This window comes from Fringilla coelebs, assembly GCF_963513975.1.
Source record: "Fringilla coelebs genome assembly, chromosome: 5".
Classification (NCBI taxonomy): Eukaryota; Metazoa; Chordata; class Aves; order Passeriformes; family Fringillidae; genus Fringilla; species Fringilla coelebs.
Genome location: NC_140033.1, coordinates 60,878,858 through 60,898,043, shown reverse-complemented (window position 1 = coordinate 60,898,043; position 19,186 = coordinate 60,878,858).

The following is a 19,186-nucleotide window of genomic DNA, read 5'->3' as shown; positions in this document are numbered from 1 at the left end:
TTGGCATTGATAAGCTTCTCATCAGTACCAAGTATCAACATGTCTCTAATGCAGCCCTGAAAACCAAAATTCTTCTCTGTGTTATGATCAGGGAAGGAACTTTGGTGGGGGTTGGTTTGGAATGGTTTGGTTTTTTTCAGGGTGTTTTCCACAGTGTCCTACCTCACTGAATAAGAATTCTGCAGCTTCTGCAAGCTCTTACCTGAATTTGATGAAGACATGCACTGTCATGAGTTATCCTGCTCCCACAGGATGGGACAGGGAATCCCCCCACACTTCCCACATGGGACACAGGGAGGCTCTCCTGAATTACAGTCCCTACCCTGAAACTGCAGAATTTCTACAGCCTCCTCGGAGAGCAGGATTCAGCTGGAGATAGAAATGGGAGACATGTGCAATTTTTCTCTCCCAGCTTTCTGTCTCTGACTGTGCCTGGAAGATGTACATGAGACATGAATAGTTACAGGATTTAGATGAATCTGTCTAATGTTTGAATGGCCTAATAATTTCTATACCCATGATGTTCTGGAGAAAAAGTTCCAAAATTGCCAAATCACCATTGAAAAAATACTGCCCTGTGAATAAGTTTTGAGATTTCATTTTTACTATTATGACTAATTTTGTGTCAGCAACCAATTTTATTATCTCAGTAATTTCCCCTTCTTTCTGATCATTTATGATTACGAGGAATAGCACAAGCTCTACAAAGACTCTTGAGGGAAAATATCAATGGCAAGCCATTTATTTACATTTGCAATAGCTTTTCAAAACTTCAATAATTGAATTGAAATCCAATAATGCTATATTAACTAAGGCCCTTTTATTGCTTGCTTGTTAGCTGCTACAAAGAATCTGACAAATCTCTGATGCATAACAAAAATGTTGATTTTTTTCCCCAATGTTTTATACTTGTATATCAGAAATTATTCCTTTTTTATTATAAAGTTTGTCAGTTTTTCTGCTGCAGAAATCAGACTTACTGAGATGTATTTTTGTGAAATCACTCTTAAAAACTGGCTTAACTTTCTCTGTTTTTTGATCAAAGCCTTACTGAATCCTTTAATAAACAATTTTAACATTATTATCAATTTCATAAGTTTGTTTTGAATATCTCTTCTGCCAATATTTCCTTTTCTAAAAGGTTCTAAAACTTTTCCTTGAATGCAGGACTCTCTTTCAAACCTCTCCATAGTGAAAACTGGAGTACAACCTCAAAATTTATTTTTTTCACCTTTTCCTCTTCCCTTTTACACCTGGATAATTTTTTATTTTGCCTGATTCTCTGTTTCACTCTCTGCTTTGATGTATTTTGAAAAATTCCTAATAAGTTTTTCTGCCTTCAGCAGGCTTCTTATCAAGGACATTACTGATGTGCCTCCTTGCCATTCTGTGTGTCATGTGCTGCTTTCTGTTCTTTTTTTTTTTTTTTTACATTTCTTACTTGGACAAAAGAGGGAATGCAAATACTTATTTTTCATCTGAATCCACCATTGCCTGGCAGTAGGATGAAGGGAACACACTTCACTGGACTCTTGGAAGAAATCCCTTCATAGCAAAATAGGGAGGTTTGGGAGACAGTTCTTTGAAGAAAAAGTAGCTTTTGGTACCCTGAAATGGTACAACTCCCCTCACAGTGCTTCCATACACTGAGAAATAGAATTGTTTTTAAACTGTAGGTATAAACTCTGAGCACAGATATTATATACTGCACAAAATATGAGCTGCTGAGTGACATTTGCCTAAAATGTCACCGTCTAAACTCCTGAATTAGAACTGAATCCTTAAAGAAAGCACTTACAACTCTCCATTAAACTGACAGTCACACCGGTTGCTAAATTTTCTAGGCATTTTTTGTGGGTGGCTTTTCACGGATTTTTTTTTGGGAAAGTATGAATTAGTCAAGCAGTGGTAGTCACTGAAACAACTTCACCTGGGCACAGCAGCAAGAGAGGGAACAGACCTACAAGCAAGGGGGAAAGTTTTGTCTTGACTCTTCAGGCTTATCTCAGCAGACACTGCATGGCTCCTGTCCAACATGCTCATGGTCTTTTCAGTTTACTTTTCATTGATGAATCTCCCCCTTTTTAGTTTAATTTCTTTTACCTTTCATACTTGTACTCATCCACAGTGCTGGACCAAGACCACACACCCAAGCCAAGTGAGAAATGCTGTCATCCACCTCCAGGGCTTGGTGAAATTCTACTTTGTTCAGCTTCCAACATCATGTAGTCTGTATCTAATAAAATGGCAGCATAGCACTTGGTATTTCTAAAACATTTGTAAGCACTTTATTCAATTTATAAAACACATTCAAACTTAGCTGTATGTGGAATTGATAGAAATTGAAGCACTTGACATTTTAAATCACTTGGTGCCGATTCTTTCATTGCACTGGGTATTTTTTCCATTTCAAAACCAGAAAATAATTACATGCACTTTTTTTCTCCCAATTATACAAAACTCTTCCAGTGTTTGTTCTCAGGAGTTCCCCAGCTGCTATAAAGGAAATTAACCCTATCCCAGCCAAAAATACTCTGTAAAATATCCCCTACCCCCCCTTATTTTATGGCATTGGACAGCGTGGGACCTGCGTTATGTGATCAAGAAGGTGCCATTAGGGTAACAGGGAGTTCACAAAGGCCACCAGCTGTTCTTCTGATAACACTGCTGGGCTCTGACTCTCTCTACAATATCTGACAAACAATTTTCAAACAATAAGCCCCACATTTAGGGAAACTTCTGAAAAAGTTTTGCAGAGTGATCTGCAGGGGACTACACCTGCTGACAGATTCAGAGCCTTTGAAGAACAGTTGGACTCAGATCTCCCTCTGGCACATTTTCATTTTGCAGTCACAGAAGGTTCTTCCTACAGTTGAGCCTGTATGGGATGCAGTAAAAAACTGTTTTTCTGTTCTACATGGGCCAAATAATTTAATTTCAGCAAGGAGGTTTTCTGCAGCAGTACCCTACTTGGTGAAATTGTAAGGCCTGTTACTAATTAAAAGCATTCTGGTTTTATCTCTTTTCTGTGCTTAATTACTTTTGTATAATATTGGCTCTTTCATTAATATATTCATATAAACTTAGTTCTTGAATCTTCATCCAAACTCACAGAGGCTGACAGCCTTAAATCCAGAATGAGGAGTAGGGTTCTGAACACAGAACTGCTGCTTTGGTACTGGCACGACAATGACATCATACACAGGTTAACCACTCTTGGCCCTTAGGGAGAGAAAATATAAAGAAAAGAAAAAAATACAAGTGTAATAAAGAAAGGTACTTTCAGTAACCTTATGCATAAGGTTACTGAAGCTTTACCCATGTGATACAGCAACTGTAAAATTTTTAAGAAAATGGAAGAGAAATTAGATTTACCTCTGTCTGGAGGAGAATTCTGAAGAGCATAAATACAAGTGATGCTGTAAGCTGAGGTGACTGCTAAATAACATGGGAATTTAAATTATTGTCTCAATAGAACAGAAGCAAACATACATTCAAAAGAGGTTTATTTTTCAGAATATAAACTTTAGCATAAATTAAAATGGCACTTCTAAGAAAAAACCCATATACACACAAGAGGATGCATGGGATAATTCCTTTTTAAATTTTCTTATATCCAGTGAATGAATTAAATTTGAATACTAGTTTTAGACTCTTTCTAATTTGAAGAGACATCTTGATAATTTAAATTTGAAATAAGTACAAAGTTTTTAGTTCTGAAAAGAAAAGATTTTCAGGACATGAGTCCTGAATTTCTTCTTCAGGGTGCTTTGAATATATTGGGACTTATTTTCCCTAGAGGACCTAATTCCTAAAGTGCAAAGGAAAAGCAAATTATAAATATTTGTCTTCTCTGTTATTTATATAAACATTAGCTGAATTTCTGTCTAAATATTTTTTTTAAAATAAATCTTCCCAGAAAGGGCAAAGATCTTATTCCAAGACACAGGTGCAGAGCTTTAAAACTGTGAGTTGCAAGTACTGACAGAAGAAGAAACTGGTTAAAACTGAGTTCATTACTTGTCTCCTGTAACATAAGTCAAACTTTCCAAAAAACAAGCAAAAAATAATGCCTTGAGAAAGAAAACTGTGTTTTCAAAATGAAATATGTGCTCTTGGCTTTCCTTCAAAGTGTTACCAGCACTCGCTGCTCTCGCTCCTGCCACGCACAAATCCGCACTCGACCTCCCGTAATCCGCCCGTAGCCCCTGGCAGCCAGCTCCCCCAGAGCCCTCTCAGCATTCTGCTCAACCTTCTGCTTCCCAGCACTGCTGGCAGTGGCCAGCACCACACCAGCTGAGCCCCCAAACTCAGATTTACGTGGCACAGGATGAGCTGGGGCTCCCAGACCCACTCGTGGCATCTGCTCTCCTGAGCTGCATGGTGCAAGTGCTCAGTGCCTCCCATCACTGCATCAGGCCCTGGCTATCCAAAAGGTTAATTGCTCCTTTGATTTACCCCAAAAGGAGACTATTTAGCTTGTCCTTTGGCTTTTCTTAAGTCAGTAACTAGCAGCAATGTTGAATACATTCCAGTATAATACAGTTGCAGTTAGGTATCACAGACAACTTTTAAAATATCATCTCCTTTTTCACAGAAAGTTAATTCAGATACACTGTCAAAATGCTTGCTTTACATCCAAGAGTCCTAATAGCAACATCTTTGAACAAACTAAGGAATATCTCAGCAATACAGTCAAGAGTAAAAACAGATTCACCACTGTTAATTTGTCATTAACTTGCAGTTCAATTTACTTGACAGCTTAAAGAGCCACCCAAAGGAGTTTTCAAGTTTTCTCTTTATCTTATCTTTATCCTTGTTTAATTTAGTTATCTATCTATCTACCTACCTATCTTTATATATTTATCATCCTCTGTCTGTTTTTTGGTGCTACTGTAAATTAAGACTATCAGTGTTTTATAGAGTGAATTTGGGGATTTAGGCACTTTGAGATGCCTACAGGGTTAATTGCACATCGCCAAAGTAGGAAATAGCCTAGTAATTCTCTGACACTAATTATACTTTGAAATCTCTCTAGGGACTGGTCCTGTCCTGGTGTCTTATGAACAATAAGGCTTGAAAAAACCCTTGGAAGGTAGATTTCCTTACAACTTTTCAATAGTGGTATAAAGTGGGCTGCAAAGAGATCAAGTTCCTTGCTCAGTGCTGTGCTGTGAGTCAATGATAAACTCTAAAATGTACCCAAAATGACCCACAGCAGGTTCCTTACCATTAACTGCCAGGCTGTATTTTCACAGATATTGAATTATGAGATTCACAAGTCTTCTCTTTTCCACTATGGAATACAAAGGATCAGTAATTGGAGGTAGGCAGACTTTTTTATTTTTGTTTTATGAAGCTGTATAATGTTTCACAATGAAGAAATTTCTTGATAGGAAACTTCTGGGTCTTATGATTTTGCAAAGGTTTAGAGCATTATGGAGAATGGGTCTATTCTATTGTTTTAGCTCTTATTTTTGTGGGAAAAAAAACCCCAAAAAACAAAAATAGAAAGCACAGACACAAAAAAAAAAGAGAAATTTTTAGCTTGAGCTCATTTGTTTTGCCTCTAAAGACCTGGACTGGAAGATAAAAACTGAAATCTTCAGACATGTTCTTTTTGAAGGTAGCAATTATGAACAAATTGGTTTGAGAAAGGCAGAGAGAATGGCCTTTCATTATAAGGATTTCAGAAGGAGAAACTTCTCCCCAGAAAAATATGTAGGCAATTGTTTATTTCTTTCCGTCATTGTTAATAAAATGGAAGTACTGTTTAACAAAACTGCGGGAGAAGTACTGTCAGAAATCTCTCTTTAGTTGACATCAATATAATGTATTCAATTTTTCATTCACATCTCATTCTTTTCTTCCGTTAACATCAGCACTATTTTTAGACCCAGACTGCCATGGTGTGGTGTTTGTGTCTAGGGCAGAGTTAATTTTCTTCACAGTAGTTAGTACAGGCGATGTTTTAGGTTTGTGCCAGAAATACTGTTCATGCTGCAGAAGCTGGAAAGCTGCTGCTCAGCTGGGTTTACCCAGGGTCAGGGCCTTTCCTGCCTCTCCCCCCACAGGGAGTGGGCTGGGGCTGCATGAGAGGCTGAGAGGAGGCACAGCCAGGAGAGCAGGTCCCCACTGACCCGAGGGATATCCATCCCGTGCATTGTCATGTTCACCAGGCACAGCTAGGGAAGGGGGAAGCGGGGGGATGTTGGGAGTGATGAAGTTTTTCTTCCCAAGTCACCTTCACCTGGGATGGCACCCTGTTTTCCTGGGGATGGCTGACCTCCTGCTTGCCCATGGGAAATGGGACATGAATTCCTTGTTTGGCTTTGCTTGTGTGTGTGGCTTTTGCTTTACCTGTTACAGTGCCTTCGTCTCAGTCCACGTGTTATTTCACTTTTATTCTTCTGATTCTCTCTCCCATCCCACCAGGGCAAGTGAGTGAGAAGCAGAGTGGGGGGCAATTGCCAAGTGGGGTAAATCAATACAGTCAGCAAGCACTTCTTGTGAGGGAAAGAGCTGCTACAAAATGAGGTGCAAAGTCTAGAGTGGTCTCAGCAAAGAGCTGCACACTCTAGTGCCATAATGGTGATGAATCCCTTTCCCCTCATTCTGATCAAGCAAAAATAGTGGAAAATTACCTTAGCACTGAAGCTCTTCAGCCTCTTAAGTGTTTGTTTTGTATCCTTTGATGATATTTGTCGACCAATCTCTGTTACACAATGTAACAAAGAGTAGGAACCTGGTTTTGCGCAGCAAACTCAATCTGCCTTGCAGCTCCGGTGACTGTGACCTGGAATTCAAAAGCTCTTCATGTGCCTGCCATCTGATATCTCCTGATATTTTCTAGCTGACTGACAGCTCTTTCAGACCTCCAACACACTGCTGACTTCCAAGCACTGCGAAAAGCTTGTTCAACACATCTAGAAAGAGCATTAGGATGATTCCCAGGTACATTCTCACTAGGCAATACCCCTTCCTTGACCACAGGTGTGGTCTACTGGTGTTTGCCAGCCCTCCACTGGGCAAGAAGTGTGTTGGATCAATTAATGCTCAGCATTCTCTCTTAGTATTTTATTACTTTATTATTCACAGGCTTTGAACTTTAGTGAGCAAGTTCAGTCTTTCCCAGGAGATGCATGATGCATTTTGGTATAACACAGAATCCTACATATTTCCCACATCCTCTATTTCCCACCTCTACCCACTAAGTGTGAAAGACCCTTTAAGGCAAACTTGTGTTGGTATTAAGGAAGTTTAATACATTAAAATAACTCCAAAAACCCCCCTGAATTTGAATTGAGAGTTTTAGAAGGAAAAACAGGCTTTTGAGAATTGAATCATTGTTTTTCAAAAGGCTTTAGACACTTAGGAGTTCAAGTCTCCCTGTTTTGCAATGAATATTAAGCTTTTACAGGTTGTGGATGATTGTAAAAATTAAGATAAATGACCCAAATTACTGGAGTGCTTTTATGAAGTTTCCACTAAATCACTGTGCTAACCACTGCTCACAAATCAGACCAGAACTGTTTTACATACTTGCTTCTCATTGACAAGAAAAAGATTTCACCTTTCTTTTCACAGCAACTATCATAACGTGTTAGTATAACTTAAAGGGTCACAAGTTTAAGTGAATTACAAAGCAAAAAAGTGCTGTTAACAATTTAGTTCACAGAACCCCCATAGTTATCCTACATGACATTTTAAACCTAGCATTGAAGCAAATAGTCTAGCCATAATAAAAGAAAGATTATGGATGTTGTAGTGCATGAATTATTGAGAAAAACTATTCTAGCCAAGATAAAATGGAGAGTACTGGAAATCATCCCCTTATTCTACTGCTATCTATAAAGTGAGCTTAGATCAAATGAGGTAATTTTAAGCTTTGATCAAAGATTTGCCTAAGATACAAATTTTGCTGAAATATTAACAAAAGCTTATCTAGTGTTTCAAGCTGGATAACACGGAAAGCTTTACAAACAAAGAGGATTTCACACATTACCCCTGTGCAGCTGTGGGACAAACAGGGCAGCTCTTCTGATGATCAGCATTTAAACTTCTCAGTCACGCTGGTACCCCTGACTGAAATCTCAATGGGCTGTAACAGGAAAAATCAGTCTTGCCATGCTGTTCAAGTAGCAAAGCAAAACTTCAGCAAACCAGAACTTTCTGATTTCAAAGTTAAGTTACTTACTTGAAGCCAAATCCTCGAACTTTAATGCATCTTTTCCATGTAATATATAAAATTCACAGTCTCCTGGGAGAAACTCTGCTATCCAGTAAAGGTAGGAAAGCCTGTAAATGGCCAGTAACCGCTTGTGCCTCAGTTTACCCACCTGGAAAATTAATATTAGTAACATCTGCTATCCAGATTTTATTTAAGATTTTATAGGCAAGGTCTTGAGATGCAGAGTCAAATGAGCAACAGACATTATTACACATTTTCGCTTCTGCCATTTATTTAGGTTTTCTAATACCAGTTTCCCAACAAGGGCAAGTAGGCAGAGCAAGACAGAACATTCAAGATGAGCCACATGAAGCCATGCAAAAGAGACAGGTCTGAAATAATAAATCTCTAACATACCTAAGGAAAAATCTTCGGTGTGGAGTTGCTCCTTTTAAGTCAGAACTTTCCAAGCTCAAATTTTTCCCTGCACTGCAATCCCAAAAGCACAGTCCTGCCTGTGCCTCTTGCCTGGCTAAATAGTTGCAACCCTGTGCCCCTGTGGCCACATCACTTTCAGCGTTGGAATCTTCCCTACAACCTTGTGGCACAGGTAACACCAGCACCTGGTTAGCACTGGGTACCTCAGCTCTGCCAACAAAGTTCAAGTGACACTGGCTTTTCTCCTCTCATATAAACACTTGTGTGAGCCCTTGCTGGAAACTGCATTACAGGGAAATGGTTTTGCCAGATGGCAGAGGATGGTTTGGATCTTGCTGGTGATTTTCCATCAGTATTTATATATTTTTGCCTTTCACCTGAATGCCATGCTTTGGCATATCTAGATAAACACTGGCAGCCTGTGCCCTGCCTCAGGCCCACACCCAGCAAGGCGATGTTCTCAAGTGCAAGGCACCGAGTTCCTGCCAGCTTAAGGAGGCAGATCTCTGTCTGACTGAAATGTCAGATACTATATTAAAAAGGTAGCAGATTGTGGTGATAATGAAGTGCTGCAGCCTGTCGCTATGTTACCAACTGCTCTGAACTGACATGTCAGAAGGAACAGCAAGGAAAATGCCCAGAATCCCTGTTTGGATCCCCTTCCCACGCCTACCACCGACTGAACTATTTTAAATATTTACAGATAGAGCCAGCATGTTTCTTTATAAACAAAGTCTAAAATGATAAATAGATAAATATGTTACCCCAGCAAGCCTGCTGTCTAAAATCATCCTCTTGCCTCCAGTTTGCCACAGATTGCATCCTTCACTCTTCACAGAGAAGCATTGCTTAGGGAATGGGCATTTTTCTGCCCCTTATCTGTCCCTTAAAGAGGCCAAGCTCATCCTGCCCCAGCATTGTGTTCAAAACTGTTTCAAAAGCAGAAAAAATAAGGGAGATATTTTCCTGCCAGCTGGGGATGAGGTGAGAGCTGTGAATGCTCTTTAAAAAGGGAGGAGGACACTCTCTACCCCTCAGCCTGCAGATTTTACCTATTATTGCCCTATTTATACAGTGTTAGCATCACCATCCTTATCAATGGGTGTTGCTGGATAATAAAGCTGGCTGCAGCTATCCTGGGGGAGTCAGGGCAGAAGGAAGGAGGGTGATGTACAAGGGCACAGCCAATGCCTTGCTTTCATCCAGTACAGAGCAGCATAGAGCTCCCAGCAAGCCTAATTCCTTCCCTTTCCTCAGCAAACCCACCCACTGTGCCAAGCAGAAAACACTCCCAACCAGACTGTTTCTGCTCCCATGGCAATTTGCATAAATAAAGAGAACAAAGTGAGTCCTTATCATGATGCCAGGGATTCACTGTGACTTGCCTGGCAATTTTGATATGAGATGGGTCTTCATCACAGGCCATGTTTGCTAAGGAGAGATTGTGCTTGGAAGAGCACCCACATCAGGATGGGGCTCTGTGCTTATAGGCCTCAATCCCATTTTTATAACTCTCTCCTCAGTCAAGAAAACAAACTGCTTGGAGTCACATTTTTTCTCCTCCTGCCCCCTACACAGAAATGGAATTCTTGATTATTTTACCAGCTGTGGCTAAATTTTCAGTTCCATAAAATGGTAGGTTTTCCCAACACTATGTAAAGTGATCTGTTCTTTTAAAACCTACAACATTTAAATTAGAAACAGGTTCATTTTCTGCTAAAATATCTAACATATCATTATCCTAATTCAGCAGTAAAATATTTTAAACTGGGTTTGGGTGAAAGTAAATTTGTACTAAAAATACACAGCAGATACATTTTCGAGAGCCATTTTCATTATGGAAGTAATTTTGTTGTTTGTGAAAATTGCACCCAAATAGCAGTGGCTGCTAGGCATTAAACTCCAATAAAGAATTTTTTTCTAGATGATATGAATGTAAGCATCACGAGGAGAGTGTCTGGATTTCTGCAGAGTACAACCCCTAAGCTCCAGGTGCCAGATGAAATGAAGGAAACAATGTGATATTATTTGCTGCTACTTGACATGGTACTCCATAGGTAATGGAAAACAGAATTAAAAAAAAAAAAAAATCAACAAACCAAAACTACCTAAACCCCACAATTCCAGCTGCTTCTGACTGTGTTTGAAAACAAATTGCTCAGGGCATAACTGAAGCTGTGTGCACCCAGGAGGATCCAGCTACCATCCCTGTCCTTTCTGGTGGTAAGGGCACACAGTGGCAACAGCTGTACTAAAAAGGAGGGGAAAACAGGCATTTCACCAAATTTCTGATTAGCAATGCATGAAAGCTTCATGGCCTATCACACATGATCAACCCTATTTCCCCTCATGACATATGCCATCAGTTCTTGTTGCTCCTGCCACACAACTCAGAGGAAAATTGGCAGAACTTCTGCATCCAGTGCCAGGGCACACCAATATCTTACAGGTGTTGTATTTGCTTCTCTCTCAGCTTCATTTTCTGTTCCTCCTTCTTGTACCCACACTCATGACTGGGCAGAATCCAGACAAATGTCTGAGAACACAACTTATTCTTTAGGCTCTGCTTAGCAACAGCTGCCATCAGACCTATTTGGAGAGAGCAATATTGCATAAAAAGGAAAGAAAGACCCTGTCAGGGCCAACTCCAGTGCTCTACAGCAGCTTCCAGGGGTACTGTAAAAGGCTGGGTTTTGCCAGAACAGGACAGGGCTTCAGGGGAATGTGTGTGCTTTCTTACAAGAGATAAATACTAAAGACAAGGAATTGTTAGTCCAAAAAAGCTGTGGGATGTCCATGTGCTCGAGGTTTTCCAGATGTCTGCCAGATATATTTTAGGCATGAGGTGCCAATATGAGCCTGATGATTAAATATGATCCCTGCCAGCCCTATTCTCTATGACTGTATAATTCTGACATATATTTTAATATATTTTCTTCTCCCTAAGAAAGAGGAAATGCTGCTGTACAGTTCTTTAACAATATTTCATGGTATATTTTTATTGACAGCAAGGTCCCTGGAGTGCAAGATGTCAGGTACACTCACTCAAATATAAATAATAAAATAGGTTTTTTTCTCCTCTATTAGTTCCACTTAGTCCTTTCTTCCCTCCCTGCAGACAGATTCCTGATTAACATAATTGGAGCAGAGAGTTTTGTTTTCCCCTTTCCAGCAGAAAGTTTTGTTGTTTTTTTCCCCCCATGGGAATTTAGTGCATGAGCTTAACAACATCAGCCTGGTAGATTGAAATGTGCCTTTTAACTTTGTCTTAAGAGAAAACTTAGAGGAAAAACATGAAAGAAAAACAACTCTAAATGAAAAGTGCAAGGTAACTGCTACTCCACAGTGGATCATTGGCAGAATATTGTTAAGGTCTGTCTGCATCAGCAAGGCTTGTAATGAAATAAATTGCCAAGGCCTTCAGACAGTTTGTCGTAATGAGGAGAAGTCTTCTGTGGTCAAGTCTCTTGACTCTACTTGTTTTTATCCATTTACTGGCAGGGTGTGTTTTAGAGATGAACCATTATTGGCAGATGGCAGACAAGCACATGTGCACTCAGCTGGACACCCAGGAGCCTCAGTAAATTGTGAGATATCCATAAGACCAAATGAAGCATTGTCTAGGTAAATTTTGGCCATAGGGAAATCTGGTAAAACAACAGTCTCTCACATCCAAAGGCTCGACAAATACTGTGTACATGGGAGCTGATACCTTTATGTTCTCTGTTTTTCTGAGCCTGAGATGTCCTTTGCATTGTTAAAATTCCTAGGGGCATTCTGAGCTACCAGCAAAAGAGAAGAAGCCTCACGGATGTATCCACATTTCCACATTTCTCTTTATGCTGGGAAAGCAACAGAATTCATTTTCTAGCTCATAATCAATAACTCCAATACTACAGTGGAAGGAAGAGCATTTAAATTATTATAGAAATGTAATTTCATAAATGCAATTTGTCTTAGATATTAACTTACGCCGTGTGCTTTAATTTCACAAAGTCAGTGCAGTAGGACAGAGGCATCTGTGAATCTTTCCCACTGTGGCCAGGCTCTGCACAGAGACTTTGTTCTTTTTCAGCTCTCAGAAGTGCAGCTCTTACTCTGTGCAAGAAAGAGAAGAACATTCCTCGGTGTTTTCAGCTTCTATAGTGCCTCCTTGACTGGCTTAATGCTCTTGTGGCAAGAGAAAAATTTAACTTATTTGGTTAAAAAGTTGCCCATCTGTTGCCTCTGCTTTTGAAGCATCCAAAACATGTGCCAGGGAGGAACATTACAGAGAGTTACAAAAAGATAAAATGGAGATGAAATCAAACCGATCCAAAGATGGCGTGGAAAAGTGAGAAAAAACTGCTCTCTCTGCAGCCAGAACTTTTCTCCTGGGTTTTCTGAGTTGAAAACACAACACTTAGATGCAAACTCTTTTGTGTTGGACAGTGGATGATAATAAGGCCGTTGAGATGGATTGCAGACTGACAGTGAGCGTGAAACTTACTGGTTCAGAATGGAAATGAAGAGGGGTTTTTTTGTCTTGAGATGGGCAAACTGCAATGAATTGATTTGGAATTGAGCAGATCCCTAAGGAAAACAGTCTGCAAAAGGGCAAACTGAGTAGCTTCCAGCAGGCTCAGCCCCTTACTGCCAAGCTTGCATCTGTATCCAACCCCAGAGTCAGCCACCTGCTGCAGAAAGCAAGAATATCACCTCCAGCACCAGGAACATACAGACTTACATGGTTGAAAGTCCCCAATCTTCATCTGACAGCCCAATGGTGGCTTTAGAAATCAGAGTTCCTGGTGATCTAACTTAGTGGTATCCCCAGTAGTTATTAGGATCAAATTTACCCTCTGAGCATTTTACTTCAGTGCACTGGAACAGGCTGCCCAGAGAAGCTGTGGATGCCCCATCCCTGGAATTGTTTAAGGACAGGTTAGAAGGAGCTCTGAGCAATGTGGAATAGTGAGAGGTGTCCATGACCATGGCAAGGGAAGGTTGGAACTAGACAACCTTTAGGGTCTTTTCCAACCCAAACCATTCCATGATTTTATGATCTTTTTATAATATTTCATCTAGAAAATTTCTTAAAGATTAACAGTGATCTCAAGGAAAAAGAAGATTCTGAGAAGTTACACTAACATCCACAGTAATATGGAACCACTATCCTACCATTTCTTATAAAAACATAAACAAATATCTAAAGAAAGTGTATAAAAAGGGGGTTTCTAGTAGAAGTACTGCAAGCAAATTTCTAATCAGTTCTGATTCTTAAAATAACAGAGGATCAGAACAGCATTGCAACAAATTAAGTACATGACAAATATAAAAGGGAAAATAAGACAAATCTGATTTATTTCTCTTGATGGCTTGCATTTTATACTTGCTAAGTTATTATTTTTTAATAAAAGCCAATATGACTTTAATTTTCAGAGTCTGTGATAATGCAAATGTACTTTTTAAAAAATAAAAAGTAGATCCCATTGTTCCCTTGGGACAATTTTAGGCAGGATAACTTCAGCTTGCTTAAATGGGTTCACCGAAATGATAAATTGCAGCATTTATAAAAGTAGCCATTGTACCCAAAGGCAGGTGCTGTCCTTTACTACACTGAAGTATTTTGTAAAAACATGATGAACAGTAATCAAATATTATTATAAAAATGACATAAGTTGCATGTTTGTTTATCAAAAAGAGTCTATCTCAGATTCTGCCAGAATCCTGGCAGAAACACTGCTAGAGCCATTTAGGAGCATATAAACAAATTAGTAATTTGGAAGACAAGCTCAGATCAATATATGTTAGATCAGTTGGGTCTCTTAAAAAAAAATTGGATGGAAGGCACAACAGAGATGGGCCTCTTAATGGATTGAAAAGGTGAAAGTGATTAGAAGTAAGATTATTCTGCACTCTGATAAGATGTGCTCAGTGCCATCCTGACATGTGATTACTAGTATGGGATAGTAGACAATGATACTTCCAGTTATTTCTAGAATATCTGCTAGTATAAGAGTTTGTGCATAGATGTGTGAGCACCTACATGCCAAATATCACCCCACACACACTTTCAGCAAGATAATGTTGCAGAAAATGTTGGATTCAGTCTTCAGATTCCTGGAATGTATGCACTGTGGTACTGTCAGAGAGATGGGTGACCTTGCATCAAAACTCTGTTACTTCTTCTATACTTCAATTTCTTAATTTCCAATATTATGACAATCACACTGACTTTGTCATGGACTGTATTGAGATCTCCTGATGAAAAATATTTCATGTTAATGGATTGAAAATCACTTACAGCTATTTCTCACTAGTGTGAGTTGGTTAAAATAATAGCCATGAGTTTGATTTCACTGTGTCAGTGTCAGGGTTTTTACCCTCTTCTCAGCACACTGCTTTTCCCTGAACTTATCTTTTCTTTCCTATAGCATTGTGTTACAATTCAGGAGCCTTATCAGACCACAGCACTTGCACAGAGAACACAGAAAGGTTTCATTAGCCCAAAGAACTCAGGGATCTATAATGGGAGTTTTCAGTGCATTTGTGTCAGCTACATTTGTACGCTTTAGCATTGCTTTCTCCACAATATTTCCAATATTCCAAACTTTCATGTTTTTCCCTGTGAGTCTTAGAAACACAAGGGGAAGGAAGAAAGAAGAGAAGCTCTCTCTGTGTCTAAGAGCCTGTTCACAGATTCCTTTTCACACTCCCAGTCTAGCAGGCCCGGAACAGCTACCTGCCTGACTGGCCTCAGGATCTTCATGCCCATCAAAAGCTTTATTGTAGGATGGTTATTTAGTACCTTTTAAAATGTTTCCATACATCTCTCTCAAAGCAAAAAAGAACCTGAATAACACCTGCCAGCCAACATACGCACAGTCTGTAGACACAAACACATTTTCAAATTCTGCTGCTAACAAAACAAAAATTGTCAATAACTTTCCTTATTTGCAAGATATGGAATAGAAAAAGAGTGAGATGAGAATATATGCATAAAGTGGACCTTCTTTCCAATACTCAGTTGGGAAGGATGAGATGTGTGAGTTCAGGACAAGATGTGAGAGTTCCTCAGGATGGTTTTTCCTGCATCCACTGTAAGTGCAATGTTGTGTGGGTTTACTGGAAGAAAATAGGTCACAAAAAAGAACAAATTACATGACAGCATTACTGTCACCTGTGCAAAAAAAGTATTGCAGTGGCACCTTGCAATGTTGTATCTAGTTTATTGTTTTTCTTCGAAGAGCCATATTCAAATACTAGCGAAGAACACGCTTATTTTACCTTGTCAGCAGTCTGGGTTTTGCAGCAAAGGCTCTTCTCAAGAGTTTCTGAGCTTTAGGCTTTAACCTGTACCAAGGAGTAAAGGAGGTGGAAACAGAGGCAGAAATGTCAGGACAAACTGTCTGGGACTGTTGGGCAGAGGGCATGGAGATAATGCTGGGGGAAAGATGCTTAACCGGTATTAAAGTCAAAGATAATTTATGGACTGCACCAAAATTATTTTCTCCAAATAAAACTTGCATAATTCAATTATTTTTCTTCTTTTTCTGTGGGCCATTTTATTTGAGGTGGGATAGGACCTTGAAAATCATTTAGCTTGTCCTGAGGCATTTACCTCATAAATAATATACTGCATGCAAAATATTTATATAGTTCACAAAAATATTAGGGAGTACTGGAATTGAGAAGACCTTTTCAGTTGTGCTTCTTCCCTTTGTGCAGTTCTGCTCCTACATAGTCCCTTAAGCTTTGATTTCATGTTTACAACTGTTTTTCTCAGCAGGCACCCTTCCTCAAACAAAGAAGTCTCAAGCCTCTCTGGAGACTGTGTTTAAGCACTCCTGCCTGAGGTCCAGGCCATCAGCTCAATAGACCATTCCAAATTATCTTGTTTTATGTGTTGCTGCACATCAGGAGCCTTACCAGGGCCATGTGGCATGACACAGCTGTGCTTTTCCAACTGTTTTAGACAGAAGGAAAATGAAACTTTTGAAACAGCAAAATAAAATATTGAAATGAAGAAAAAAAAAAGATACACATTTAGTAAAATCTAAACAAAAGAAGAGTGTCTAGTGAGGCCTCATTGACTCCAGGGTATACTGATGCAAAGTGTATACTGATTGTTAAAACAGCTCAGAAGATGCATTTCGTATAGTGCACCCTGCAACACCTTGGTGTGGTTTTTCTTTCTATAACTGCCTCTTGCCAATGTTTCTCAGTTAGCACATATCTGCTGCTCAGGGATCACACTTCCTAATGTCCCTGAGCAATGCCAGCACAAATTTTTACTGAAGCAGCTCATCTGATAGCAGGCCTTTTAGGGGCCAGTTCAAGAAGACATGAAGGAAGAACAGTTTGATTCCCTTTCTCCTTTTATATCTTTAAGATATGACAGTATGCTGTGCAAAATTCCCTGAGTACAGAACCAGCTCCAGCTATGGCTTAACACTTCAGTTCTTTGGCTTTTTTTTTTAATCTTAAGCTTTGACATAATTCTTTTCATGCCTTAGCAAATGTAACTACAATAATTAGAGGCAGCTCCTAGAATGAGATTCAAGGATAATTGCCTGGGTACTTGTGAAATAAGGGACAAAAAGAGGAAAAGAATATTATCTTCCTGACTTTGCTAAACATTTTGCTAAACAGAATCAGAAACTTCAAAACTATATTTGTTTACCTGTGCACCTCCACATAAAGTCATTCTCAGATGTACAGTGAATTTTTATGAGGATTTTGACTCTTATGTGCATATTAAACAAAAAGGGTGCAGGAAACTGTCCTGTACTTAGGTTATGTAACAGGTGAACAGGGAACTGCGCCAAAGATTTGCTGTAATGTTACAAATTAGCCTCTGTTTCTTCCAGCAATTTCAATCAGACTCTAGGAAATGTTTCCCTTTACTGTAACAGGGAAATATTGTGGGTTAAATTTACATTGCTTAGTGGGTTAAATTAAATTCTCAGTGGGGAAGGATTGGTTACTAAGGCAACAGGAGCATGCATTTGATACCTGTTATTCAAGTCTGTAACCTCATGCTCATTACCTATCACATTGTTTTTTAATAGTCACTCTAAAATGGATGTTGCCAGAACCACCTTACTTTGACCTAAGTAACAAGACATGAACTAACGTGAAAAGAACTTGCAACTACTATCAGTATATTAAGATACTTGAGAAGTAGAGATCTTTTTATCTGAAGAACAACTTTTACTTCTATGGAATAAAAAAATATCCAAAAAGCATTTGTAAACATAATTCTGAAAGAGTTCTGAACTAGAAAACAGCAGATCATATTGTGATTTCCTGGGAAAACCTGTGAAATTAGCAAAACTGAAATACCCACTACCCCAGTTCTCAGTAGAAACTGAGCACTGAGAACTGCCTGCAGGACAAGATTAAGAGCATCTGGCTGTACACATTGTAAAGACCATGAGCAATATGACACGTTTGAGATTAAAGTGGAGCACTTGTGTCTCTCTCTCTGTTTTTCTCCCCTGTTAGATAAGAATAATACATTCATTATGATAATATATTATCAGAATGAGAATGTATATGCTAGTTGTGGTCTATGGTAGTTAACAGAGGTCAGGAATATTAGGACAAGAAGTAGTACACGTTGTACAACACAATAGCAGTTCACAAAGCTCTTAGGACGCCCTTATGTAGCCTCCCATAAGATCGCAGAATCAAATACATATAGCAATTAATCTCTGAGCTTATTCAAAACTCTCTCATTCAGAAATTAAATGTCAGCATAAATGGATGCTTTAACTTGAACAAAAAAATAGATATATTTTGAAAATGCTTCCTTGAGAGTGAAATTTTTTTCCCTTCATAATCATCAGATTGTGTTCTTTCATTTAATTTAGACTTTTAAATCACTCTAATATGTCTGTGATATTATACAAAATGTACATGGCACACATGAACACAGTGTTTTATTTTAATAGCATATAAATTTGACAGTGCAATTAACAAGGTCTGTTCATGGAAAGTGTGAGCTTGCCTCGCTGTTTCTTGACACACTGCTAGAAAGAAGTTAGGATCAGCTGGATCATCTGAGTTTTCTGCTTCAGTAACCTTTCAGAAGGCAAGACATTAAGTTAGTCCTTTTGTAAATTAGGCCTTAAATGCCCAATGCTTTTCATGATTTGGAGCTAGGCCTCTAAGTCTATCACATTTCCTCATCCATGGAATTTACACCTTTGCAGCCTCAATGTTCCCAAGTATAACAGAGACATATCTATCATCCATCTAAAAGAATTGTGCTATTGAAGTAAAGGATCTCATTGTCTGCATCTAAATGAGCCCATGAAAGAGGGAGCACTCAGTTACTGAAACAGAAGGAAATTACGTGTTCTGAATTACATATTACAGACAAGTACAAAGCACAGATTTGATCTTACATTCATCAACCTGGTTAAAAACAATCAATATATATTTTGCTTAAGCTAAAATCTCACATCTTACAATATCCTTGACTTTCAGCTGTATGAAATCACAGTGATTTGAATGCTCCCTGTAACACCACATTGGCCTAAACAGAAGAATCATTCAATCAGTTCAAGAAGTCATTGCAGGAAAAATTAT